Below are 26724 nucleotides of genomic sequence, written 5' to 3' on the forward strand. Positions count from 1 at the left end.
TACTCAACAATTCTGTTCCTAGTTTTTATCCCAAAGAACTGAAAGGAGGTGTTCACAACAAAATGCATACATGTCTTTCCATCTGTTGAATTCAGGAGAATGAGGAACAGGCTCAGAAAGAGTGGGTGTGAGTGGACAAGAAGTGCTTCTCTCAGTTGAGGAAAGTGGTAGAAGTGAGGACTGGTTTCATGGAGAAACTCACTGGTGTTCTGATTTGCAGGGTATATGGTGGTCACCTGGGAGTGACCCTGCATGGACTAAAATACATTGCAGTGTTTCGTGTGGAGGTGATAATATGTTAGGACAATGACCACTGTGGAAGATGAGAGAAAGTATGCAGCGCACTTCACACCAGCTTGGCAGGGTTCCTGCAAGCTCAGCAGTCTCAGGAAATCAACTGCTTTCAAAACAGTCATGTTAATTCCATGCCAGAAACGAGATGCAACAAATGTCACTGGAGGCCGACCCTTACAGACCCAGTTCAAAGGCGGACACAACTGCACTTCTAAAAAAATCTGTCAGGAGAAACTAATGTGTGGGCACCACAAGAGTGTTAGAGGTTACCTTTTAGATGTTATATTAGCAGTTGGGGACAACGGAATGATTATTATATGAATGTGAGAGAACAGTGTGAATATTGTATGGGATGTAAGTGCCATTATCCAGATGTTATCATTTAGCAAGTGGTCATGGTAAGTAATTAGGTCACTAGGAGAGGCCACTCCATGGATGTTATCAAGGTATTTTGGGCACTACTGTGAAGCTTTTCAGAATATGTGTCAGGTCACAGGGAGGATATCATGCAAGTGCCAGAGGCCACAGTGGGGATGGTAGGTGAATCAGAGCTCAGTTATGACATTAAATGAGACAGTGAGGAGACTATTTGAGTGTCAGAGGTCACAGTGAAGGTATTATGTGATCAGGTCAGAGGTCACAACAGGGATATTATGTGTCCGAGGCCACTATGAGGATGTTACGTGCGATTCAGAGCCACAGTGAGGACATTACGTGAGTGGTCACAGTGATCACAGTATAGGCCTCTCAGAGCCCACAGTGGGACTATTTAATTAATATTAAAGGCCACAGTACTGCCATTGCATTAATTTTAGATGCTACAGTATGGATAGCAAATCAATATTAAATAATACAGGGCAGCTATTAGTTTTAGATAGTATACTGTGGAGTACATATTATATGTAGATATTTCATTATATATTGATATTCTATCAATATTAAAGGCCAAAAAGCAATGGTCATATTAGTTCTAGATGCTATATTATGGACATTACATTAATTTAAAGGTAAGAGGGCAGCTACAATATTAATTTTAGATGTTATGATACAGATCACAAATTAATATTCAAGCATACAGGGCAGCTATATTAGATTTAGATGTTATGATATTAATATTACATCAATATTGTAAGGTCAAAGGACACATATTAGTATCAGATACTGTAGTATAGATATTATATTAGTGTTCATTATATTAGTATTAAAGGGTACAGGTCACCTATCATACGAGTTTTAAACACCAGTATAATATTAATAAAAAGGCCACAGGATGCCTAATATATTAGTTCTACATCCTATGAGTATCATATTAGCATTAAAGACCACAGAACACCTATTATATAAATTTTAGAGGCTAGAGTATGGATATTCTATTAATATTAAGGGCCACAGAGCATATATTTAATTTTAGATGGAATAGTAGGACTATTATATTAGTATTTAAAGCCATAGAGAAATTATTATATTAAGTAGTATAATATGGACATTGTATTAATATATAAATCCACAAGGCAGCTACTACATTAGTATTAGATGCTACGCAATGAATATTATATTAGTATTAAAGGTCACAAGGCAGCAATTATATTACTTTTAGATATTATTGCATGCATATCACATTAGTATTAAAGTCCACAGTACTGGTGGTATATTAGCTTCAGATGCTATATTATGAATATTATATTAGCATTAAAGGTCTCAGGGCAGATTTATGGCAGTCTCAGATGCTAAACTATGAATGTTATTAATAATAAGGCCACTATTATATTAGTTTTAGTTGCAAAAATATGGATATCATAAAATAGTAAAGGCAACAGGGAAACTATTACATTCATTTTGAAGGCCACAATATGGATATGATGCTAATATTAAAGGCCAAACACCCACTACTGTATTAGTTTTGGATGTTATAGTATGGGTATTCTATTAATAATAAAGCCCAAAGGGCAGCTATTATATTTCAGATGCTTTAGTATAGATATATTACTATTAAAGGCCACAGGCAAATATCATATCAGTTTTAGGTACTGCAGTACAGATAACACATCAGTTTTAAAGATCAGAGTCCAGCTATATATTAGTTTTAGATGCTATAGTATGGATATCATATTGCTATTAAAGGTCACAGGATGGTATCAGTCTTAAATGGAATAACATAGATATAATATAAAATAAATAATATAGATAAAATATAAAATAATAAAGGTCATGGGTTTGCTGTTATGTTAGTTTTAGATGCAATGTATAGATATAATATTAACAGCCACAAGGCAGCTATTATATCAGTGTCTGACACTGTTACATTGGTATTGTATTAATAATAAAGGCCAGGGAACAGCTATTATACCAGCATTTATGTTATGAAATGTATATCACATTAATACTGAAGGCCATAGGGAATCCATTTTATCAGTTTTAGATGCCAGAGCATGCATGTTATGAGGAAATCAAAGGTCAAATGACAGCATGAAATCAGTTTTTGATTTTAGGTCATAATATTAGTTTAAGTGACTGAAATATATATATATGATATTAGTTTTTAAGGTTGGAAGGCAGGTAAATACTAGTTTAAGATGTTATAGAATCACTTTTATTGGTACCTTATGCCAAAGGAAAGGTATTATATCAGCTTAAGATGTGATATTATGGCTAGTATATTAATGTTAAAAACCACAGTACAGCTACTACATTAGTTATAGATGGTATAGTATGCTTATTGTATTAGTATTAAAGGCTATGGGCAGTTCTTGTGTCTGTTTCAGATATTATCATATGGATATCAGATTAGTAATAAAGGTCACAGGCAGTTAGTATATTAGTCTTACATGCTATAATATGGATATTTGGGTGATAAAATCCAGAAGGCAGATATTATATCAGTTTCTGATGAAATAATATGGATATAATATTACTAGAAAGACCACAGGGAGGTTAGTACATTAGTTTTAAATAGTATACTATGGACATTATATATACTTCTTAAAGCCATAAGGCAGATATTGTGTTAGTAATAGATGCCTCAATATGAAATTCATGTCAGTATTAGAGTGCAGTAATAGTATTAATATTATATTAATATTAAAGATAACAACATGTCTTATATTAGTTTCAGATTACATAGTATGGACATCATATCAGTATGAAAAGACAAAGGGCATCTACTATATTAGTATTAGATGCTACACTATGGATAGCATATTAATATTAAAAGAGTGTAGCTATCACATTAATTTCAGATGCCACAATGTGGATATTTCACTAGTATTACAGATTACAGGGCTGCTATGATATTTGGAATGGTACAGTAACACTATGATATGAGTATAAAAGGTCACAGGGCACCTAGTACAATAGTTTAAGTTTTAGAAGTATGATATTAGTACTAAAGACCATAGACGCATTATCGTATTAGTTTTAGAAGCTCTAGTTTATTATATTAGAATTAAAGACCATGGAGCAGCTGTATATAAGTTTTAGATGCTATAGTATGGATATTATATAAGTATTAAATCCACAGAGCAGCTATTAGTATTAGATGCTATAGTATGCATATTTGCATACTATATATGCATATAGTATGCAATCTCAACACTGTCCTATATCATAAAACTTCATTTCCCTGACTTGAAAAGTATAGATCCCTGTGAATATTGCCATCAATAGAAAACCAATATCCTGTCTTTTCAGAGTCCAGCCTTGTGCTTCCTTCCATTTTAGGTACCATGTCCTCTGGCTCACCATGAAAAGCTCAGCATTTCTACAAGTTCTGAAACTTTAGGAAACCAGTGTCCTGACTCTTCATATAGAGCCCAGCAGGTTTCAGTGTCCTGCTATCATGGAATCCAGTTCCTTGGATCTCTAAACAGACTCCACCAGTCTTGGGTGTCCTGAATTAATAGATCCCCAGTTCTCTGGCAATCTGGGAAGATGGTATAGTCCTGAACATTGAGCCATGATAAACCTCCAGCTCCCTGGATCACCATGTAGAACCAAGCAGTCCTGTGAATCCTGCAAGCATAGAACATTAGTTCCATGGAACTCCACGTAGAACTCAACATCCTTGCACGTTCTGCCATCACTAGAGCCAACGTTCCCCACCTCTCCACCAAGAACACAGCATCCTGTGAGACCTGCCATCATAGAACTCCAGTTTCCAGGTTGGAATGCAGAGATCACCAATCCTTGGTGTCCTGTTATAAAGACATATTTCCCTGTCACTGCACATAAAGACCAGGATTCCTGTGCTCTGCCATCATATAATCTCCATGTAGATTACTGTAGCTCTCCGAATCCTGCAATCATACAATCCAAGTTCTCTGGCTTTCCAAATAGGCTAAGCAGACCTGGGCAGACTGCCAACTTAAAATATCATTTACATCCCACTCTTCATACAGTCCGGCAGCCCCATGCATCCTGAAATCTAAAGTACCTATCTTCTATGGTTTTCTAAGTAGAGTCCATCTGCTCTGGGAATTCTGACATCCAAATAATGTTCCCTGGTCCTCCTCCTAGAACCCAGAAGAGCTGCCTATCCAGTTCCCTTTCTCTCATCCAAGAGCAAAGAAAACCTGTGAGTCCTGAATTCATAGAACACCAGTTTCTTGGGTCTTCCACATGAATCCCAATAACTGGGAGTTCTGAAATTGTAGACATCCAGTTCCTTCTCTCTCCATATAGAGAAGGACTGCAAAACCCTCCACCATAGAACCCCATTCTCTGGCATTCAATGCCCAGCCCAGCAACCCAGTGTCAGCCACAATGTCCCAGTGCCTGGAGACCCGCATCCCTAGGCTAAGCTCAGACATGAGCACAGGTCATGACTTCTGCCCTTTCTCCATCAAGTTCCAGGAGTTCAAGCTCCATCAAGGAGGACTCTGCCTTTGTAGAGGATCTCGGCCAAGAGTCCCTCCAGCTAATTACAGCCTCCGCCCGAGTCGCGGGCTCCGGGGCAGCGCAGACCCCTCTGCGTTAAGCCCTCGCGGTCAGCCGGGAGCTGCAGTCCTCCGCCTGAGCTCCACCGCGGGACCCGCCACGCTCGACCCGCGCCGGGCTGGTAAACTGGCCATGGACCGCGCGTCCCAGCGCGCCCCCGACCGGTGCACAGCGGCAACCGCCCCGCGGTCCCGCACGCGCCCCTGCGCGCCTGGCGGCGCCCGGTCACGCTCCAACGCCAGTCGCTTCCTTCCGACGCTCAGAGAGCCCCGTGGCGCTCGCGCCGGCCGCCGACAGGACCCGGGCAAGCCAGCGGAGCGGCCGGTGACGGCGGGACAGCAGCGGAGGGCGAACGAAGCCGCAGGTGCGGGCGCCCCGCCCCCTCGAGGCCCAAGGCCGGGTTATCCCTCCCGACGCGCGCTGCGCGGTCCCGCAGCCCGAGCTGGGCGCACTGGGTGAGCTCCATCGGGGCCTGTGGCGCACGCCCAAGCGGACTCTCGGAAAGCTAAAGCAGAAGCCGCCGGCGTCTCCTACAGCTGGAGGGTCCGTGGGAAGGGATCGACTTGGGCCCGTCGGTGGACGATGGAGTAGCTCCCTTCGCGGTGGCGCGTGGCTGCTTCTGCAGCCGTCCTGGTTTAGGGAGCGCGCTGGCCCCCGTTGTCCTGGGACCCTTTTCCTCAACAGGACCGCACTTCTCTGGTTCTAAATGCAAAGCCCCACGGCGCTTGGAGTCTTTCCACTAGAGAACCCAGTTTCCTTCTTTTTTTCTTTTTCCTCTTTTAGATGTTGATAGGCCTTTATTTTACTCATTTATGTATATATGGTGCTGAGAACTGAACCCAGTGTCTCTCCCATGCTAGGCAAATGCTCTACCAACTGAGCCACAACCCCAGCCCAAGAATTCCAGTTTTCTTAATTTACAGCAAGAACCCAGGAAACGTGAGAGTCATGCCATCATAGAACCCCTCTTGACTTTCGACTTAGAATCCAGAAGCCTGGGGAATCCTGCCATCATTGAATCCCAATTCCCTGGCTCTCCACCTAGAGTCCAGCAGCTCCTTGAGTCCTGTCATCACAGAAACCTTGTTCCCTGGTGTTTCTTTCAGCATAGATTCCATCTTCACACTCTTGAACTAGAGTCCAATTGCTCTGGGTGTCCTGCCATCATAGAACCTCAGTTTTTTTGGATTTCCATTTACATCCCAGAAACTCTATGTGTCCTGCTTTCCTAGAACCCACATTCCCTGATTCTTCAAGTAGAACCCAGCAGCCCTTGATGTTCTCCCATTATAGAAGTTCCCTTTTCTCAGTTTACATGTAGACCCCAGCAGCCCTAGAAATCCTGCCATCTTAGATTCCCTGTTTTCTGGTTTCCATGCAGAACATAGCAGCCCTACAATCCTGTCATTATATAACCCCAGTACTGGGCTCTCCACATAGAGCCCAGCAGCATTGCACATTCCAGCAAGGTAGAATGCCAATTCTCTAAAGCTCTACATAGAGCCCAGTACCCTGGTTAACTTTATGCCCTAGCTGGAGTCGTAGTGGTCACATGCGATGGAGTAGGTGTTGGCAAGGTGGAGAACAAAGCAACACAAACTCAAGGAATGGATGCTAAGTTCTAGATTTTATTTTTCCCAGCCAGCTTTTTATACATTGAAAAGTTGATAGTTACACATGTTTTTCCAGAACAGAAAAAGATCACAAGGAAAAATAATAAAAATATCTTGTATAATCATTACTAGACCAGGCAATGAAGTATTCTAATTATTTTTAGTAATTGCTTACTCGTGATAACCTGTCACTAAACAATAAGACATATTAATATTCCTTAACTAATCATAAAGGTTAAAGCAAGTTCAGCAGGGTTGAGTAAATGTCAGTTGTGTGGCTACTGCTGTGGTTAATAAGTGCTAGACAGTTTAAGCTAACGATAATATGACATCATCTTCTACAGTGTGAACTTAACATTGAGGAACTTTTTCTCCCAGGCATAGGTGGCAAATAATATTTACAGCATTTAGTAAATCCTAATCTTTAAGAAATGGAATATCTTGCACTCTTGTATGTATACTTTCAAACCAGATTATAACATGTCCTGATTTTACGTCTAAATATCCCATGGGAGATAAAGGAGGGTCTAAATCCAGGGGCTTAAGAGGCATCCCTCTGTAAGGATGTCATGGCTTTCCATTAATTAAATAAGCATTGTCATAAGGCATTTTAACTGTAGGAACTCTATTTTCTTTATTTCTTCTGTTCCTGTTAATCATTCCTGATGGGGGTTGGAGTTATTTGCCTGCATACTTCAGGTCATCTGAGAGTAGTCAACAGGGGATTGGCAGCTAGAATCTATTTTTGTATTTTCTCATAACATTCTTGGTTACTCAGAGTTTCATTACAAATGACTAAATCTGAAATCACTGTTCCATTAGAAGTCTGGTTTTTATGTTTTAACCCTTGTTCTGTTAATACCCCTGTTTTCAGGGAAAACACATAAAATATTAATAGTAAACCTACACATATTAAGCAAGCAAGGAAGGAAAGTCTGCAACTGAATTCCCAATATGATGAGACTTTGCAAACACCTTTATTACTCAGCGGAATCCTTGTCAAGCACTGAGGGGAACTGCAGGTGGTGTAACAACTTTACATCATATGAACCCAGTTCTTTGTCTCTCCATGTAGACTCTAATGCAATTCTTCACGTTGACTCAGCAGTAATGAAAGGTTTGGCATCAAAAGATCAACGTTCCTTGACTTACCATACACAGTCAAGCAGCCTTACAAGATGGTTTCTTACAAGTCTTACATAGATGGTTTCTATGCCATCATAGAAACCCAGTTCCCTTGCTCTCAACAGAGAATAGTAGCACTGTGTACTCAGGCGGTATAACACAGTTCACTTGGCCTCCAAGCAGAGATAAAAACCTCTGCAAATGCTACCAACATACATATCATTTTCTGACTCTCTACATAAGTACCAGCAGTTGTGTTTTTCTTGAAATCCAGAAACCAGTTCTGTGCCCTTCTGAAGTGCTCAACAGACTAGCAATTTCTGCCATTATAAAAGATCAGTTATGTGGGATGTAGATAGAGCCCAGAACTCTGCACATCCTTCCATTATCAGAACCCCTGTTTCAAGGGTCTCCATGAAGGGCACATTAGCCTTGGATACCCTATGATCATAGACTCCAGTTCCCTATTCCTCTCATAGAACTTAGCTGCAGTGTGAGTACTGCCATCATAAAACCCAGTTCCCTTGGATTTTATGAAATCCTGCAATATTTTTGGTCCTGCCATCTTCCACTCCAGTTTCTGGGCTCACCAGGTAAAGCCCAGCAGTCATGGGAGTAGTTTCATCATAGAAACCCAGTTCTCTCCCTCTCCATAAAAATCAGAGCAGCCTAGGGTGTTCTGCCATACAGAGACTGGGTCTTCAGATAGGCCCTGACCCTAACCCTAACTATAACCCTAAAGCTAACCCACCCTGACCCTGACCCAATCCTGACCCCTAACCCTGACCCTGACCTCTACACTTACACCTAACCCTGACTCTGACCCTGACCCCGACCCCTAATCCTGACTCTGGCCCCCTACCCTGACCCTGACCATGACCCTGGCCCCTACCCTGACTCTGACATCTGCCCTGACCCTGACCATGACCCTGACCCCTAACCCTAAACCTGATCCCTACCCTGATCCTTAACCCTGACCCAAACCCTAACCCTAAATTTTGTAACTGCCCCAATTCAAAGGAAGCAGGCCATTCCCATAATCCACCTCAATGAGTGGTTAAACCAAGGACTAAATTCTCCATTATTCTAAAGAAAGGAAGCTCCTCAATTCCCTCACTGTGAGACCAGTTCATCCACAATCCTAATATGGGCAGGAACTCCCAAGACCCCTGAAGTGATGAGGTAAAATGGGACTACCCAGTGCCAAGTGGACAAATTGTGGAACTAAATTATCCATAGTCCTAATGGGAGGAATTTCCCAGGATCCTCTGCCTTGAGTGTCAAACTCAGGAATACGTCACCTACAGAGAAAGGAGTAGGAACACCTAATTCCCTGAAGTGAGCAGGCAAAACCTGGGACTACATTGCCTACAATCCCGGGAAAAATGACCACTCCAAGGAAAGCCAATTGTGGGAGTATGTTATGCATAACCCTAAGGCAAAGATGGGCTGTGGTAAACCTGAGACTACACATTTCAAACCTCTCCCAGAAGCTCCCAGTGAGTGATAAACCCAAGACTACATTTCCCACAATCCAAACTGGGGAGATTAAATCCCATGAGTTCCTGCTGCTATCAGGGAAAACCTGGGACAACAGTATCCATGATCCTAAGTTTGCAGTATGCCCCACCAGAAATGGTTGTATCTACAACTACATTACCCACAATTATGTGGGCTGGAAAGTCCCAGGAATCCCCATAGTGAAAAGTAAACCTGAGATTGCATTACCCATAGTCCTTAGGGGACCAGTCTCTCAGGAAAGCCAGTGGTGAGCAAGCAAATCAAGGAACTTTCTTTCCCACAATTCAAAGAGAAGACATTTCCCAGGATCTTTTGCAGTGAGCAGGCAAAGCCTAGGATTACATAACCCACATGCCAAGGGGTCAGGACTGAAAAGTGAAAAGTGCCAAGAAAAACCACTCTGGACACAGGAACTCATGCAAGAGATTTTATTAGGCAGATGAACAGTGTCTGCCCTGAAGAGAGAGAAAAAGAACGCAAGCATGATGGGGGAGCTGCTCTTAAGTAGTTGAATTTCATGGGCTAATGATGATCGGGGCAATTGCTGAGTAGTTAAAATTCATGGACTAGGGATTAGGGCAATGGCTGCTGAGCACAGGCTGATGAGTGGACCAATGGCTGGCTAGGATCACAGACAGCTGGGGTGCAGTCATCCCCCCTTGGCTTCCCCCACAGGCATGTCCTGCACCTGACCACCCAGGAGGGAGCCCCATGAGGTCATCTAGTGCACTTGTTGCAAGCAGCCCCAGGCCCTAGGTGAGGGCTGAACAGCAGGGCAAGCCTAGCACCCACCTGCTGCCTGCCGCAGTGAGGTGACCTGCTGGGCAACCCACTGAGTATTATATTCCCCCGTTTTTGTTTTTATAAGAAAATCCCTTTGGGCACATGGGGAAAATATCTATCTTCAGTAACTACTTCCTGCTGGGTGTGGCCAAGGAGCTGATTCAGGGGAGGGAAATGTCATTGCAGCAGGTGGCGGTTGAGGACTAGATACTTCCTCTGGGGAGTGTACTTGTAGCCAGGCTCTGATTCCTTCCTGTGAGGTCCTGATATTCCTGTCATAAAAGCTGATTAAAACCTGATTGGTTGACATAGAGGCAGTACACTTCCTGAGAGCACTTCCCTTTTCTAGTGAACACACAGGGTGACTTCCAACAGAAGATATGCATCTGGAAGCAAATTGGAATAGACACTCCTGATCTCCTGCTCCAAGGAAGTGCTGTTGAAAGTCAAAGAGTTGTTAAAGTCTAGGGCACTAGCCAGGAGATGAGAGAACCCTGCTCTTACATACATTCAACATCCCTGTGACATGAGAGGGTTAGTTAAATTGAGTCTGTGTTAAGAGTGGATCCTCTCAGCATCAGCTGTGAACATATGTAAAATGGGTAAAACATCCCTGGGGACAGTAGGAGTCAGTCTTCCAGCAGTCCTGTGGGAAATTGGGGGGAGGAAATGGCTGGCACCTGGACAGATCTATTGGGGAAAAAATTGATAGGAAAATGGCAGACAGGGCAAATGGCAGGGGAGGCAAGAATGTAGCTGGAAGTCCAGACCTCATGGCTTGATGTTATTGTCTGGAACCTCAGTGTTCTGATCCTCAGCCTCTGAAATGGGAAGAAGGATGGAGGCTTGATGGCCTTTAGCCTAAGATGGAGAGGTCCCACTGGGGTGACTGAGTAGTGGTTGGAAGAAGCCTGAGGGTTAGAAACTGGAGAGGGGTTTGTGGACTGAGGGTAGAGCTTAACCTGAGAAATGTGTAGTTATCCTGGTAAATCTTGTACCTTGACAGCTGTTAGCATAGCCAGGATCACCATATGGGGTCCCTGCCATTTGGGAGATAGAGGGACTGTAGCCTTCTGAGGAGGAGAGATAAGAACTTGGTCTCCTATTTGAAGAGGTTCAGCCAGGGGGCCAGAGGTTTAGGCAGGAAAGAGTTGGTATAACCCCATAGGAATGCTTGAATGTGGTTTAGGATAGGACAGATATATGAGAAGGAAGAGGGGAAGGAAGGGACACTATCCCAGGGGGAAGGTTGGGATGACCATACATCAGCTCCAAAGGGGAAATATTAGCAGATTTATTGGGAGTGAATAAAGATGTAGAAGAGCAAGAGGCAGGAGTTTAACCCAGTCAAGGAGAAGTTCTGAAGAAAGCTTGGTTAAGCCATTTTTAAGAGTTCTGTTCATTTGTTCTACTTTACCTGCTGACTTTGGGTGAAAGTTGTTGGGAAATTTGAGAGATGAATTTAGGCCCATTATCTGATTGGAAGGAGGTAGGCACTCTAATGCGAGGAATGATTTCCTGAAGGATGAAGGAAGAGAAAAGTTAGTGCCCTTTTATTGGAGGTGGGGATGGCTTCAACCCATCCTGAGAAGGTATGTACCATAACCAAGAAGTATTTAGACTTACTGTGGGCATGTGATTGAAATCAAGTTGCAAGTCTACCCCTGGAAGATGCCACAGGCCTGGTGAGTCAGAAAAGGGGGCCTGACAGCTGTAGGATTGGTTCATAGGCAAACTTCACATGGGAGAATTCTTTCAGAAGTCAGATATCAGAGGAGGATAGTTGCAAATGAGCTTAGCAAATTGTGAGAGTGAAGAAAGGTTGGGGTGGAATAGATGGTGGAGGTAGGAAAGTCTCTTCTTTTTGGGGGGTGGTGGAGGTAAGGGATCATGAAGAGTCATAATTGGGGCTGGCATGGCCAACAGGGCAGCCCTTTTAGCCTCCTCATCTGCCTTGTTCCCTGAAGAGATGAATGATTGGTCTGTCTGATGAGCCCTGCAATGTACAAGGCCTATGATTGCTGGGAGGCAAACAGCCTCAAGGAGGTTTAGGATGTAGCTAAAGTTGGTAATGGAGTTCCCTTTTGTAGTAAGAAGGCTCCTCTCTTTCCAAATAGTGGCATGGGAAAGGATAATGTGAAAAGCATATTTGGAGTCGGTGTAGATTGTGAGAGATTCTCCCTTTGCAAGGGTGAATGTGCAGGTGAGGGTGATTAGTTCAGCCTGTTGGTTGGTGGTGTTGTTAGATAGTAGTCCCAACTCTATGATCTTTTCCAGAGAGACATATGGCATATCCAGCCCTTCAGATCACTTCATGGAGAAAAGAGCTCCCATCAGTGAACCATATAAAAGTAGAGTTGTATAAGGCCCCCTCCTGAACACTGGAGGGGCAGGGAAGTAATTCTTCCAGAATCTTAAGGCAGCTATGTGTTGCTGAAGCATGTATGTCAGAAAGTGGGGTGGATTTAAAAGAGGGTGGCTGGATTTAAAGGAGGGCATGTCTTAAAGGAAATGGAAGAGTCCTCAATAAGAGCAGTTTGCAAGGCTAACATCAGACAGGGTGGTAGAGTTTGCAGACCCTTATAAGTAATAAGCTCAGACAGATGATGAAGTGAGAGTACTTTGATGGGAGACTCAAAGGAAAGTAGTTTTGATTCCTGTGTTAAGACAAATGCTGCAGCCAATACCCTAAGACATGGTGCCCAGCCTCTTATGGTGGGGTCTAGCCTTTTCGATAGGTATGTCACTGGGCCAAGGGTGGGATCAAACATGTGCCCTAAGACCTCCAGAGTAAAACTACTTTTATCAGAGATAAACAGGTAGAAGGGTATGGTGATGTCAGGGAGGTGTAGGACTGGGGCTTGAAGAAGGGCTTTCCCTGAAGGGGTTTCCACTGAGTTGAGGAGAGGTTCAGTGGGAATACTCTTTGAAGCCTCATACAAGGGAGTTGCCAGGATGGAAAAATTTGGGATCCAGAATTGTAGATATCCTGCTAGTCCTAGAAATGAAAGGATTTCTTCCTTTGTAGATGGAATGGGCATGTTCTGCAATAATGCTTTTCTTTCTACAGCGATGGCCTTAAATCCAGGCGAGAGGCTGACTCCTAAGTAAATAACCTGAGGTTGGGAAAGTAGTACCTGTGCTGGAGAGACCCTATACCCTCTGTCAGTCAGAAAACTTAGAAGCTTAAAAGTATCTCCTTGGGAGTCTTTGAAAGAGGGACTACATAAAAGAAGATCATTAACATACTGTAAGAGAGAGAAGGAAACAAAACTAAGAGAGGCAAGATCATGAGACAGTGTTTGGCCAAACAGGTGAGGGCTGTCCAAAAATCCCTGTGGGAAAACTGTCCAGGTCAACTGAGAAAAAACTGGAGTGAGAGGGTCAGTCCAGATGAAGGCAAAGAGATCCTGTGAGTCAGGATGAAGAGGGACAGGGAAAAAGGCATCCTTCAAATCCAACACAGAGAAGTCTGTGGTGGAGGAGGGGATGGAGGAAAGCAAGATGTAGGGACTGGACACAATGGGGAAGATGGGGACAGCTGCCAAGTTGATGTTGTGGAGGTCTTGCACCAACAGTAAGATCCATTAGGCTTTCTAACGGCCAGGATGGGAGGGTTATAAGGTGAGTTGGTGGGTGCAGGAAACCTTTCTGCCTTAAATCCTGGATGACTTGTTGAAGTCCTAAGAGGCTCTTTTGGGGAAGGGGATATTGGGCCTGGGCTGGGTAGGATGTTGTGTCCTTCAGGCAAATGAGTACAGGTGGGCAGGTGCCTACAGAGGGTGTGGGGTGTCCCAGACCTTGGGGTCAACAAGGGAGGGAGAAAGGAGATATGAAGACTCAGGTTGAGCCGTAAATTCCTGCAGAGTCTCAGTGGAGGCACATGTGGATGAGAAGGAAATAGAGACACCCAATTTGGTTAGGATGTCCCTTTCCAGGAGGGAAATGATACACAAAGGAATTATCAAAAAGGAATGAGTGAAAAAAAAAAAAAGGAATGAGTGAAGCAGATTTGTTCAATACAGCAACTTATTGGAGGTGTTTGTAGGGGGTGGTATGGTTTTCCCTCTACCCTGACAATAGAGGATTTGGTAGGGAAAGTGGGTGCCTAAAACTCCTGCAGCACTGAGAAGGTGGCTCCAGTGTCTATAGGAAAGGGATCTGCCTGCCTGCCACCATAAGGGTCACCCAGGGCTCCTGAGCAGTGATGGTCGTCGGGTGCAGAAGTCCCAGGTCCCTTCAGTCATCCATTGCCAATCCCAGCAAGTCATTGGGCAAAGGGGGTGGGGTGGCCTGGCACTTCTCTGAGCACCAAGGCAATCCACTGCCCAATGTCCCAGTTGGTGGCATTTTGGACAAGGACCTGGGGGCTGCCAGCAGTTTGGGCAGGTTTGTGCCCAGTGGCCCTCTTTTCTGCATTTTAGGCATGGGCCTGGAGGTCTTCTGGGAGCTAGGGTGCCCCTAGTGGTGGCTGGCTGGGCAGATCTAGGCTGGGCTGAAAGGCTTTGGCCGGCATTAGGTATTTTAGTTTTTGTTTTTTTTCTTCCCTTCTGTTACACACCCTGAATGCCACACTAGAACCTCTGGCTGCAGGGTAAGGGGTCTCCTGTCCAATCACCTCAATTTAGCCTTTATATCTGGGTACTTTGGTAAAAATAATGTCATGAGTAAATGTCATTCCTCCAGAGTTTCAGGGTTTTGATGAGAAACTTGAGCATGGCCTCTGTGAGGCGACTCAAAAAGGCAGGTGAGTTTTCAGTTTTGTCTCATATTACTTCCTGAAGTTTATTTTAGTGGGTTTAATGGAACCCTTTTGGAGACCTACAAAGATGCAGGTTTGGAACGCATCCCACCACAGACGCCCAGTCCCTGTGTTATAGTCCCATTGGGGTTCCCTATCTGGTACTGCTCAGCCCCAACCGGGTGGGTCAGGGTCTATTGGTGAACCTCATCTGCATAATTGTGCACCTGTTCCCAGACTCTCCTGCACTCCTCAGGGGTAAGGTGTTGGACATGATCATATAAATGTCATGCCAGATAAGATCATAAGACTGGGTAAGATACTGAAATTCCTTAATGAAGTTTGCAGAGTTGGAGATGAAGGAGCCTAGCAGCTTCTCTATCTGGGAAAGATCAGACAGTGAGAAAGGAACATGGACTCTGTTCACTCCCTCCACATTGGCCACCTCCTGTAAAGGGGCTAGAACATGTGTGTAGGACTGTGTGGCAGGAGGATTGGGTGGGCTGAGTGGGGCAGCAGAAGCAGAAGGAGGCAAAGGAGATGAAGGAGCTGACCTCTGCCACAGGGGACTGGTATGGGGATGGTTCATCAGCCAGGTCAAAGTTGGAGAAGGAGGAGGGATTAAGAGGGGGAGGAGAAGCCAAAAAGAGGTATTCAGGTTTGTAGGAAGAGCAAAGATCAAGTTTAGCATGCAAGAAAGAAAAGTCTTGAAGATTAAAAAAAAAAAAAATCTCTTTCCACTTGCCTGCATGCTCACAGTTGTATAAGTCCTGTAAAATATTGGGGTACAGGGTGCCATTAATTGGTCATTCTGATTGATTATATAAAAGATACTCTGGTCAAATATCATTACACAAGTAAATAAGTTTTGATGGCTCTATGTCAGGGATTAGGTGAAGGGATTTGAGATTTTCTAGTAAACGTACCAAGAGTGAATCTGGAAGACCTAGATCCCATGGTGGAGACTGAGAAGCAGTCAAGTCAGTGTCCAAGGTGTCCCAAGGTCACAGACCAGTTGACTGGAGATGAGAAGGCAGCACAGTGATGGGGGTCATTGCCTGACCATCAGTGTGTGCCAGGCAAATGCTGAGAGAGTTGAAGAACTGACATTGGGATTTTTGAGAGAGAAAGTGAAGAGGAGCCTCAACCCTGAGAGAGAATCTCCACCATAAAGATCGGGGACCCACCCCTCAGATAAGGTCAACTAAGGGGGCCAGCCATAACTGTATAAGTTGTGGCTGGGGGAATCCGCACTTCCCAACTGCCTTAAGGGTGCTGGACAATCAATGGTTACATCTCAGGTCAGCAGAGGAGTGTTTAAGTCGACCTAAGGGAAAACTCACCAGTCTGAAGGCCAGTGGTGGATATGGAACCAAACATCTAAGTGAATGGAGACCAGCGTTGGGGGCAGGAGCCTGGGGCGTCAGATGGGATTCCACTCACCTAAGTGGTGGTAGAAGAACCCACGTGAGTCACAGCACCAATGAAAAGTTAAAAGTGCCCACAAAAACCACCCCAGATGCAGGAACTCATGCAAGAGATTTTATTAGGCAGATGAACAGTGTCTGCCCGGGGGGGGGGGGAGCGCAAGCATGACGGGGGAACTTTTCTTAAGTACTTGAATTTCACAGGCTCATGATGATAGGGCCAATTGCTGGGTAGTTAAAATTCATGGGCTAGGGATTAGACCAAGGGCTGCTGAGCACAGGCTAACGAGTGGACCAATGACTGGCTAGGATTGCATACTGACAGCTGGGGGTGCTGTCATCCCCCCTTGTCTTCCCCCACAGGCATGTCCTGCACCCGACCACCCAGGAGGGAGCCCCACAAGGTTGTATGATGCACTCACTGGTCAAAGGCAACCCAAAGCCCTACGGGAGGGCCAGACTGCAGAGCAAACCCAGCACCAGCCTGCTGCCTTCCATGGTGAGCCAATACCCAGCGAGTTCATGTGCATAGAGTACTGCACTGGCAGTTGCAGAATTGTCACAAGTGTCCACCCACCAGGCAAACCACTGAGTATTATAAGGAGGCTCCTAGAATACAGGAAAGTGAGTGAGCAAATGTGGGGACTACATTATCCATAATTCTAAGGACAGGAAGTTCCCAGGGTCCTTTGCATGTAGATGCCCACTCATGAGACTACATTATCCACAATTCTAACAGGGAGGAAGCACCCACAATTCCTCACAGCTAGGACTACATACCCACAATTCCACCAGGGCAAGTTCCCAGAATTTTCCAAAGTGAGTAGTAAGTCCGTGACGACTTAACCCACCATGCTTAGGGGCAGATGCTCACAGAATACCCAGTAGCAAGCAGGCAAATATTGGGACTACATTACCAATAAGCCTAAGGGGGAGAAAGTTCCCAGGATCCTTTGCACACAGACCATAAATCATAGAACTACATTACCCACAATTCTAACAGGGAGGAATTGCCCTCCGTTATTATAAAATGTGGGACTACAGCACCCAAAATTCTGTGGGGGAGGAAGTTGCTGGAATTCCCCAAAGTGAGGGTAAGCCCATGAGTACTTCACTCACAATACTTAAGGGAGAAGTTTCCCAGACTCCTCAGCATTGAGTGGGCAAATATTTGAACTACATCACCCATAATCATAAGGGGGAGAGGGAGGAAGTTCCCCTAACCCTTTGCATGGGGAGAGCAAACAGTGGGACTACATACCCATAATCCTTATGGAGGAAGCGCTCAGAATACCCAGCAGTGAGCAGGCAAATGTTGGTACTACATTATCTTAAGGTGGGGACAAAGTGCCAAGGATCATTTGCATGAAGTGAACAAATCATGGCATTACATTATCCAAAATTCTAATAGAGAAGGAAGCTCCCACAAATCCCCACAGTTAGTGTAAAACGTGGGAATACATTACCCGTTATTCTATGGGGGACAAAGTTCCCCCAAGTCCCCAAAGTGAGCAGTAAGCCCATGACTACTTCACCCACAATCCTTAGGCGAGGGGCTCCCAGAATACCAAGTGGTGAGTGGGAAAGGTTGGGACTACATTACCCATAAAACTAAGGGGGAGGAAGTTCCCAGGATATCCAGGTGTCAGTGGTAAAAGTGGGACTATACTACCCATGGTCCTTAGTGGCAGCATTCACGTATACCCCCTTGGTTTTGTCAATCTCACAAACCCTATACCTGCAGCTAATTTTGCCTAATCTTAGCCCTAATCCTAAAGTTATTCACAATCCTCAGGGTATCAGGGTAAGAATGTGGCAGTTTCCTCGGATCTCTTGACAGAGGCGTGTGTGGGTAAAATTAAGTACCACATCACCCATAATCCCTAGGGTGAGGAAGCTCCCAGAATCCCCAAAGAGCAACAGCCAAACCCTAAACCTAACTAATCCTGAGAGTTGTAATATAGTTCACCATTTTGCTGGCTCTTCATGGAAATCCTGGGAGCTTCAACAACCTTAGGAATGTAGGTCACTGAGTTAAGAATTTTGCCCACTAACCAGAAGTGGTGCAAGCTTCTGCCCCCTGAGGACTCTGGGTAATGTAGTCCAGCATTTTGCCCGTTTATGGTGGGGGAGTGCTCCTGTAAGTTGCCCACCCACCCCATCCCCCTGTGGATTGTGGGTAATGTAGTCCAGTGTTTTGCAGGTTTTCTGTGGGGGAGCTTCTTCCTCCTTAGGATTGAGGGTGATGTAGTACCACATTTTGCCGACTCACAGTGGGGAGTACTCAAGTGGGCTTCCACTGCACCTGAGGATTATTGGTGATGTAGTCAACTGTTTTGCCCACATACACCTCTGCCACATGTTCATATAAGCTGCTGGCTGTATGCTTGCCCAGGCACCCTGAAGATTCCTAGTACTATGGTCCAGTGACATACTCATGCAGCTCTAGCCACAGAGGACTATTGGAGCTGCAATCTACACATTTTCTCCCAGGCATCCCCAGGTATTCTGAGCAATTTCGTGACGTATTCTACCTATACAGCCCACAACATGGAGGGCCATGGGAGCTCCAGGCTGCACATTCCCATAGGTAAGCTCAGTAACTCTAGGCAGTGAAGTCCAGTCCTCATTGCAGAGACCTCTTGGAGCTGTAGGCACCAAGGTTCATTGTTAAGGTAGTCTATTATTTTGCCCATGCATCCATCAGCCCAGAGGCTGGGAGCTGCATGTCACATAGATACCCAGGGACCCTGAGGATTGTGCTAGTGCAGTCGCATTCTGCTGCTCAGCCTTCACCATGCATGCCTTGGAAGCTTCATGCCATGTTCTTGCCCTGGTATCCCAAGGATTCTGGGTAGTGTAACTCAGTGACTGCCTGCCCAACCCTCTTCACGAAGGACTGTGGGAGCTGTCGCAGTATGTTTTCCCAGGCACCCCAGGGATTCTGGGCTGTGTATTCTGGCACAGTTATCACCACAGTGGCGTCTGGGAATTGTCAGTGACTCCTGGCACACTCCACTGCACAGATTTACCCAGAAATCCCTGATTTATTGTCTATAAAACTCATAGTCACATAGTGGAAAGATCTCTTCAATACAGCCACAATATTATTATCAGTTGATACATCAACTTCTCAATATTTTAAAAGTATTTTAACACTGAAAAATGCCACCATAAAAATAAATAAAAACAATGAGCTGGCATTAGCCCTTCCCCTCAGGCACTAGTGAGACTCCAGGTGCTTGGACCCCATGCCTCTCCTCACTATCCTGAGTTTATGTCTCAGTGTTTCTCCTTTCAGTGTCCTGGGATTTCTCCTCACAAAATGTACTTTAGCATTCTGTGATAATGAGCATCCAAGGCCTCAACAATGGATATATTATAAAATTAAGTCCCACTAAAATATTACCTATAAAAGTAAGGAACATAGCTTCTTCCTCAGCACATGGGCTAGTGAACAAGAGGATTTTCCTCATTCTTCCTCACCTTTTCCTCAGATGGACTTCATTTATCCAAAAACCACAGTGGAATCTCCACACATAGATGCCAAGAGGAAAAAAATCTCATGGTATACATGATCCACAGGTATAATGTTAGTCATGGCCTCAAGGTATGTGCAGCCATGGTCTCTTCCCGGGTGGATCCCAAGGTTAGGGTTAGAGTTACCTCACTGTGGACATGGCCCCCAGGTGTCCCCAGCCACAGCATCTACCTGTGTGGGTCTCAAGGAGAAGGAAGTTTTTGTCACCACAGTCATAGCCCCAAGGTGTCCACATCCATGGTCTCCCCTGGTGGACCACAAGGGTGAATGTTAGGGCAGGTCTTGAAGTTTAGGGTTACCTCACTGTGGACATAGACCCCAGGTGTCCCCCATCATGGCATTTCCCCAGGTGAGTCCTGAGAAGGAAGCTTGCTGTGGGCACAAGACACCCATCTCTTGCAGGCAGATAATTCAAGGGGATCAGAAAACCTCACTCAGAGCACCACTCCCCCCCACCCCACCTCTGTGGGCAGTTGAAGATGCTCAGCACTCACTGTTCAACAGTGGCCCTGCGCCCCCTTGTGGCATGTCCAGCATCTAAAACTGTTACAATAGCTGCCTGTGACCTTCATTACTAATGATATCCAGACTATAGCATTTAAAACTAACAGAAGAGCTTCCATGTGTCCTTTAATACTAATATAATATCTATACTATAGTATCTAAAACTATTACAATGGTCAATTTCTGGACAGCATCTTAAACTGATATATTATTTTCCCTGTGGCCTTTAATACTAATATGATATACATACAACAACATGTAAAAATAATATAATAGCTGCACTGTGGACTGCAATACTAATATCCATCATATATAATCTAAAATTAATTAAATAGGTACATGTGGCTTTTATCACTAATATTATATCCATACAACAGTATCTAAAGTCAATATATTAGCTGCCCTGTGGTCTTTAATATTAATGATACTCTTTTTTTAAATTTATTTTTATTGTAAACAAATGGGATACATGTTGTTTCTGTTTGTACATGGAGTAAGAGCATACCATTTGCATATTTATAAATTTACATAGAGTAATGATGTTTGATTCATTCCATTATTTTTTCCTTCCCCCCCACTCCTCCCACCTCTCTTTTCCCTCTATACAGTCCCTCCTTCCTCCATTCTTGTCCCACTCCCACCCCCCATTAAGTGTCATCATCCGCTTATCAGTGAGATCATTCCTCTTTTGGATTTTGGAGATTGGCTTATCTCACTTAACATGATATTCTCCAATTTCATCCATTTGCCTGCAAATGCCATAATTTTTTTATTCTTTATAGCTGAGTAATATTCCATTGTATACATATACCACAGTTTCTTTATCAATTCATTAATTGAAGGGCATCTAGGTTGGTTCCATAGTCTGGCTATTGTGAATTGAGCAGCTATGAACATTGATGTGGCTGTATCTCTGTAGTATGCTGATTTTAAGTCCTTTGGGTATAGGCCGAGGAGTGGGATAGCTGGGTCAAATGGTAGGTCCATTCCAAGTTTTCTGAGGAATCTCCACACTGCTTTCCAGAGTGGCTGCACTAATTTGCAGCCCCACCAGCAATGTATGAGTGTACCTTTTTCCCCACATCCTCTCCAACACCTATTGTTGCTTGTGTTCTTGATAATCGCCATTCTAATTGGGATGAGATGGAATCTTAGGGTGGTTTTGATTTGCATTTCTCTTATTACTAGAGATGTTGAACATTTTTTCATATATCTGTTGATTGCTTGTACATCTTCTTCTGTGAAGTGTCTGTTCATTTCCTTAGCCCATTTGTCGATTGGGTTATTTGTATTCTTGGTGTAGAGGTTTTTGAGTTCTTTATATATTCTGGAAATTAGTGCTCTATCTGAAGTTTGAGTGGCAAAGATATTCCCCCACTCTGTAGGCTCTCTCTTCGCATTGCTGATGGTTTCCTTTGCTGAGAGAAAGCTATTTAGTTTGAATCTATCCCAGTTATTGATTCTTGCTTTTATTTCTTGTGCTATGGGAGTCCTGTTAAGGAAGTCTGATCCTAAGCCAACAAGGTGAAGATTTGGACCTACTTTTTCTTCTGTAAGATGCAGGGTCTCTGATCTGATTTCAAGGTCCTTGATCCATTGTGAGTTGAGTTTTGTGCAGGGTGAGAGATAGGGGATTAGTTTCATTCTGTTGCATATGGATTTCCAGTTTTCCATTTGTTGAAGAGGCTATCTTTTCTCCATTGCATATTTTTGGCCCCTTTGTCTAGTATGAGAAAATTGTATTTATTTGGGTTTGTGTCCGTGTCCTCTATTCTGTACCATTGATTTACCTGTCTATTTTGATGCCAATACCATGCTGTTTTTATTACTATTCCTTTGTAGTATAGTTGAAGTTCTGGTATTGTAATACCCCCTGTTTCATTCTTCCTGCTAAGGATTGCTTTAGCTATTCTGGGTTTCTTATTCTTCCAGATGAATTTCATGATTGCTTGCTCTATTTCTGTGAGGTACATCATTGGGATTTTAGTTGGAATTGCATTGAATCTATATAGCACTTTTGGTAATATGGCCATTTTGACAATATTAATTCTGCCTATCCAAGAACATGGGAGATGTTTCCATCTTCTAAGATCTTCCTTAATTTCTTTCTTCAGTGTTTTGTAGTTTTCAGTGTAGAGATCTTTTACCTCTTTGGTTAGATTCATACCCAAGTATTTTATTTGTTTTTTGAGGCTATTGCAAATGGAGTTGTTTTCCTCATTTCCCTTTCAGCTGTTTCATCGCTTGCGTATAAAAATGCTGTAGATTTATGTGTGTTGATTTTATAGCCTGCTATTTTGCTGAATTCATTGATGAGGTCTAGAAGTTTTCTGGAGGAGGTTTTTGGATCCTCTAAATATAGAATCATGTCATCCGCAAATAGTGACAGCTTAAGTTTCTCTTTTCCTATTTGTATCCCTTTAATTTCTTTAGTCTGCCTAATTGCTCTGGCTAGAGTTTCGAGGACAATGTTGAATAGAAGTGGTGAAAGAGGATATCCCTGTCTTGTTCCAGTTTTTAAAGGGAATGGTTTCAGTTTTTCTCCATTAAGAATGATATTGGCCATGGGCTTAGCATAAATAGCCTTTACAATGTTCAGGTATGTTCCTACTATTCCTATTTTTTCTAGTGTTTTGAGCATGAAGGGGTGTTGTATTTTGTCAAATGCTTTTTCTGCATCAATTGAAATAACCATGATTCTTATCCTTAAGTCTATTGACATGATGGATTACGTTTATTGATTTACGGATGTTAAACCATCCTTGCATTCCAGGAATGAACCCCACTTGATTGTGGTGCACAATTTTCTTAATATGTTTTTGGATACGGTTTGCCAATATTTTGTTAAGGATCTTAGCATCTATATTCATCAAGGATATTGGTCTAAAATTTTCTTTCCTTGATGTGACTTTTCCTGGTTTGGGTGTGAGGGTGATATTAGCTTCATAGAATGAGTTCGGTAGGGTACCCTCCTTTTCTATTTCCTGGAATACTTTGAGAAGTATTGGAATGAGTTCTTCTTTGAAGGTCTTGTAGAACTCGGCTGAGAATCTGTCTGGTCCTGGGCTTTTCTTGGATGGTAGATTTTTAATGGCTTCTTCTATTTCTTTGTTTGATATTGATCTGTTTAAATCATGTATGTCCTCCTGCTTCAGTTTGGGAGGAGCATATGTCTCTAGAAATTTGTCAATGTCTTCGGTACTTTCTATTTTGTTGGAATACAGATTTTCAAAGTAGCTTCTCATTATGTTCTGTATCTCAGTGGTGTCTGTTGTGATATTTCCTTTTGCATCATGTATTTTAGTAATTTGAGTCTTCTCTCTCCTTCTCTTTGTTAGTGTGGCTAAGGGTTTATCTATTTTGTTTACTTTCTCAAAGAACCAACTTTTTGTTTTGTCAATTTTTTGAATACTTTCTTTTGTTTCAATTTCATTGATTTCAGCTTGGATTTTAATGATTTCCTGTCTTCTACTACTTTTACTGTTATTCTGTTCTTCTTTTTCTAGGGCTTTGAGCTGTAATGTTAGATCATTTAATTGTTGACTTTTTATTCTTTTCTGGAATGCGTTCCATGCAATGAATTTTCCTCTTAGTACCGCTTTCACAGTGTCCCAGAGATTTTGATATGTTGTATCATCATTCTCATTGACCTCTAAGAATTTTTTAATCTCCTCCCTGATGTTTTTTGTTATCCATGTTTCATTCAATAGCATATTTAGTCTCCAAGTGTTGGAGTAATTTCCTTTTTTTTTTACTTTGTCATTGATTTCTACTCTCAGTCCATTAGGATCTGATAGAACACAAGGCAGTATCTCTATTTTTTTGCATTTCCTAAGGGCTGCTTTGTGGCATAACATATGGTCTATTTTCGAGAAGGTTCCATATGCTGCTGAGAAGAAAGTGTATACACTCATTGATGGATGGAATATTCTATATATGTCTATTAAGTCTAGGTTATTGATTGTGTTATTGAGTTCTATGGTTTCTTTGGTCGGATTTTGTTTGGAAGATCTATCTAGTGATGACAGCAGTGCGTTAAAGTCACCCAGAATTATTGTGTTGTGGTCTATGTGATTCTTGAAATTGAGAAGGATTTGTTTGATGTACAGGGATGCACTATCATTATGTCTTCCTGATTTGTGGTTCCCTTAAGCAGTATGAAATGTCCTTCTTTATTCCTTCTGACTAACTTTGGCTTGAAGTCCATTTTATCTGATATAAGGATGGAAACCCCCGCTTTTTTTACTGAGTCCATGTGCATGGTAGGTTTTTTCCCATCCTTTCACCTTTAGTCTGTGGATGTCTTTTTCTATGAGATGAGTCTCTTGCAGGCAGCATATTGTTGGGTTTTTTTTTTTAATCCATTCTGCCAGTCTATGTCTTTTGATTGATGAGTTTAGGCCATTAACGTTCAGGGTTATTATTGAGAAATGATTTGTATTCCCAGTCATTTGGCTTATTTTGGTTTTTAAGTTGGCTTGGTTTCTCCTTTGAGTGATTTTTCTCTAAGGTAATTCCTCCCTTTGCTGACCTACATTGTTGTTTTTCATTTCCTCCTCATGGAATATTTTGTTGAGAACATCTGTAGCACAGGCTTTCTATTTGTAAATTCTTTTAACTTTTGTTTATCATGGAAGGATTTTATTTCATCTTCAAATCTGAAGGTTAGTTTTGCTGGGTATAGGATTCTTGGTTGGCAACCATGTTCTTTCAGAGCTTGAAATATGTTGGTCCAGCCCCTTCTAGCTTTTAGAGTCTGGGTTGAGAAGTCTGCTGCTATCCATTTTGGTCTTCCCCTATATGTAATCTGATGCTTTTCTCGCGCGGCCTTCAAAATCCTGTCTTTATTTTGAATGTTAGGCATTTTCATTATAATGTGCCTTGGTGTGGATCTGTTGTGATTCTGTGCATTTGGTGTTCTGTAAGCCTCTTGTATTTGATTTTCCATTTCATTCTTCAGGTTTGGGAAATTTTCTGATATTATTTCATTGAATAGGTTGTTCATTCCTTTGGTTTGTATCTCTGTGCCTTCCTCAATCCCAATAATTCTTAAATTTGTTCTTTTCATGATGTCCCATAGTTCTTGGAGATTCTGTTCATGATTTCTTACCATCTTTTCTGTTTCGGCGACTTTATTTTCAAGATTAAATATTTTGTCTTCATTGTCTGAGGTTCTGTCTTCCAAGTGGTCTAGTCTGTTGGTGATGCTTTCCATTGAGTTTTTTATTTGGTTTATTGTCTCCTTCATTTCAAGGATTTCCATTTGGTTGTTTTTTTTGTTTTTTGGGGGGTTTTTTTTTTTTTTTTTTTTTGTTTTGTTTTTTTTTTTAGACTCTATCTCTTTGTTGAAATGATCTTTTGCTTCCTGCAGGTGTTCTTTCAGCTTATTGGTATTATCATTCTTTGCCTGCATTTGCTCTCTTATCTCATCCTTTGCTTTGCGAATCATCTTAATCATGTATAATCTGAAGTCCTTTTCTGACATTTCTTCTAACATACTGTCATTGGATTCTATTACTATAGAATCTAGATTTCTTTGGATCATTTTCTTCCCTTGTTTTTTCATGTTGTTCATGTATCTTCCCCTCTAGCGCTGCAGATCTGGGGTATTGCAGATTTCCCCCTATAGGCTTATAGTGGCCGTATAGGTTTCCAAAACCCTTTCTTTAAGCGGAGATCAATATTAGCAGTACCCAAATCAGACACTATGCAATCCTAGACCAAATAGCCCCTATGGGGACAATAACATCATGTAAATAAGGGAGAAAGCGACTCTGTGGGAACAGATAAACAGAAGGAAAAGAAAGCAAGAAACATAAAGAAATAAAAACTTAAATATTTTTTTAAAAATGGAGAAAAAGAAAATCTACTGTATAATAGTCATATACTAATGAAACCTCCCAGTGTTCAGTAGCCTGATGTATGAGAGGTACCTGACAATGAGCTTCAAGCCTCCAGCAGGCGTCTCAGGATGGGATTTGCCCCACCCGAAGATCGGAGCTACGGCTTCCAGGATTATCCAAGATGGCTGCTCTGGCTTCCAAATGTGTTGGCAAATGGGGAGCTGCAGCTCAGGGGTGGATGTGGTCAGCTGGAGGTCCTGGAGACAGGATGCAGTTGGTCTGGCAGTGGTCCTGGAGGTCGGGTGTGTTTGGTGTAGTTGTGGGATCCAGGAGGCCGGGTGCAATCAGTTGGTCTGGCTTCCCGGTGATAGGGCACAGTCAGTTGTTCTGGGGGTCCTGG

The 26724-nt window shown here is 42.9% G+C and overlaps 1 long non-coding RNA gene across 2 annotated transcripts; it reads right to left on the reverse strand.

Annotated features, from left to right (window-relative positions):
* Positions 1–9899: 9899 nt before the first annotated feature.
* On the reverse strand, positions 9900–17310 carry LOC306661299. 2 transcript variants are annotated; one of them, XR_013763844.1, is made up of 3 exons: positions 17217–17310; positions 16353–16452; positions 9900–10540 (listed from the first exon to the last, which is right to left on the reverse strand). It is a non-coding gene; the product is annotated as an uncharacterized lncRNA (long non-coding RNA). The 2 variants fall into 2 exon arrangements; XR_013763845.1 differs by lacking the exon at positions 17217–17310 and having other exon boundaries at positions 16353–16557.
* Between the last annotated feature and the right edge of the window lie 9414 nt (positions 17311–26724).

This window comes from Sciurus vulgaris (assembly GCF_902686455.1).
Source record: "Sciurus vulgaris genome assembly, chromosome: 5".
Lineage (NCBI taxonomy): Eukaryota > Metazoa > Chordata > Mammalia > Rodentia > Sciuridae > Sciurus > Sciurus vulgaris.